The sequence below is a fragment of the Colias philodice genome, chromosome 6 (genome assembly GCF_061535455.1).
Source record: "Colias philodice isolate Cphi_HAF_F1 chromosome 6, ilColPhil1 Martin Lab GWU primary, whole genome shotgun sequence".
Classification (NCBI taxonomy): Eukaryota; Metazoa; Arthropoda; class Insecta; order Lepidoptera; family Pieridae; genus Colias; species Colias philodice.
Genome location: NC_143091.1, coordinates 844,312 through 847,471, shown reverse-complemented (window position 1 = coordinate 847,471; position 3,160 = coordinate 844,312).

Below are 3,160 nucleotides of genomic sequence, written 5' to 3'. Positions count from 1 at the left end.
TTTAACTGACATTTGACACTATTGACCATTGTAGACATTGACATTGACACCACAGAGTAAATTGACACTAAGGCCTTCGGAACACTAGACGGAAATGTATCGTATCGTATAGAACAGAAAAAACAAATTGTTGTTGTTGTTGTTGAAGTGAAACTTCTTTATCGGGGTTGGAAAAAATTTAGTATAACATTTTTTCGTTACGCGTGACATTTTTCCGTTATGCGCCATCTTTTTCTTATCTCTACCACGCGTTCGATGTATTTCTGTTTCTGTAAAGTTGCATGAAGTAAATTATTTTTTGAAAAATAAGGTCATAAAGAAGTTTCACTTCTTACGTTTGTACTTTGTAGTACGCGCACACTTTTTTTTGTTTGTTTTTACTGTTCTGTGTATTTGGTATTAATACATATATTTTAATAATATATCGGCCTAAGATATCGGCGCGGCGTTCCGTCGCAGACTAAGAGCGTTTTCACATTATCCGATCCGATATCGGATATCGGACGCCGATAGCCGATATCCGATATCGGATACAATTTGCCCTTTCACATTGTCCGATAAAATCGTTCCGATACGTAGACGGAGAATCCAATAGACACCGGCAATGCGTGTCGCAGAAAGGGATAGAAAAGATTACGTCACAATATTTAGGGAAAATTTACCCCACAATTTGTAAGATACAAATCTCTCAATATCATTATTCACATAAGTGGATAATAATGAGATATCCACATAATGATATTATGTAGGTACATACTTACATGTCTATACTTAATATTATAAAGAGAAAAGGTTTGTAATTATGTATGTATGTATGGTTTTCACGCATAAACTACTGGACCGATTTCAAAAATTCTTTCACCATTAGAAAGCTGCATCTTCACTGAGCAACATAGGCTATATTGCATTTTCAAAAAAATTAGAGATCCTTACCAAAAATGCAATAATGTATCCTTAATAAAAATTCTGTCATCGCGTGCGCTGCGGAATCTATTGAAGATAGAACAAAAAAATGTTCTACGGTTATAGAATGGATCAATATCTACAAGAAAGTCCGCGATATTCCATTCAAAAGATATAACGAATTTTTAAAAGTGTCAATTTACAGAAAATAGTAGGTATACTGTATAATTCAATGAGGAGGCGTAGTACGGGACGGGGTGAAGGTGAGTAGGGAAGGGATATTCGCAGGAACTACTTTGATTCCGATTTGAAAAATTCTTTCAGTGTTAGATAGCCCATTGATCGAGGAAGGCTATATTGTACCGTAACACTAAGACCAACAGGAGTGGAGACACGTGGGTGAAACCGCGGAGCGCAGCTAGTATATAATAAACATATTACTTTTAGATGGGTAATACATATTATGTATTTACACATACCTATATATTATATAATATGTATATATCATTATCATAATCCCATATGAAAATGTGTATGTAATGATAATGCAGATGAAAACTCGATTGTTTATTATTTTTTATAAAATGAAATAAATAAAATAATGTTTATTTTCGTAAATTAACAGATACACACTTTAATTATATTGACCAACCCGCGAAGGCGCAAAAAAACGAAATTTACTTAATAATAATTTATTGTAATAAACAAATTACATTTAAATTATCTCTAACTTAATTAACTACGTCCCTCCGGTTCAATGTTGGAACCAAGAGCGTCCATTGACTTCGGCGGGGCAGCGTTGCGGTGGTGGTGATTGCCGTAATACTTTCTGGAACCGCAGGTGTGCGCGATGTCGCAATCGTTACTGGGTACAAGTCCTTACTGGGTGGCCTTATGCATCTTCCTATAATCAATGCGTGTTATAGGTCTACCAGAATCTGATGGCAAATTTATATTTAAGAAATAAAAGATTTTCATATGGCAACTTTATTTGACAACTATCAAATTGGTTGTCAAATTATTTGTTTACTTCGCAGTTGATGAATAATTTTTAGAATTTTGTATAAAAAATCTTCTAAAATGTCGAAAAAGTCGCTGCGATCACAAGCAAGAGGTGTTGTTTACAATGTGTATAGAAAAATATTCGATGAAGAAGGGTCAAACACATCACAATTTTCAATTTTGTAGATTTTATTGGTAAATTGGACTTACCCGTTTTGATACTTTAAATTAAAAATATTATGAGTAGGTAACTATAATATTGTTTGTTGATTACAATATAATTTTATGAAAACTTATTACAGGAGTTTCCAATACGGTTATTCGTCAAGTCCAAGCTGTCCAAGTCAATTTTATAATGTGTGTATCTGTTAATACTTACTAAAATAAACATAGTTTTATTTTATTTTATAAAAAATTATAAGCAATCTAGTTTCGATCTGCATTATCATTACATCCATATTTTCATATTATGGCATAATGATAATGGTATATTCAAATATAGGTATGTGTAAATAATAATACAATGTATTACCTTTATAAAAGAAATATGAATATTATACATGTAAGTATGTACCTACATAATAATATTAAGTGGATATCTCATTATTAAGTACAGTATTGTCCACTTATGTAATGTGACTTATTCATTATAATGATATCGAGGACAAAATAAAAAATTAGCAGTATCAAGATCGTTCAGTCCATTTTCCCTAGGGTTGCACACTCAAAATTTTGATTTCCCTAATTGCCATCAGATTCTGGTTTACCTATATATGTACTTAACAATCCTAATATTTCAGAATATTCATCCCGAATATCACTCCGAATATTTCAGATATTTAATTAAATACACACTGCAGAATATATATTATTACTAGCGGTCCGCCCCGGCTTCGCCCGTGGTACCTACATGTTTTTAACTATTCTATCTCTCAAGTTGGATCGAACTGCACATGGTGTGCGAATTTTATTATAATCGGTTAAGTGGTTTAGGAGTCCATTGAGGACAAACATTGTGACACGAGATTTATATATATTAAGATTTCCCATAATAGTGGGTAACAATTTGTAGAAAAGTTGGCAACACAAAATTTTTTAGGTTAAAATTTATAATTGTTATTTTTGTGGTTTTTAAACAATGTATTCAAGTCAACAGCACGTGATACACAATATATTAACACGCTAAAATATCATGAAGGCCTATTAACTGATAAAGAGTTGTATACTTACGAGTGAAAAGACAATCCAGGCATTT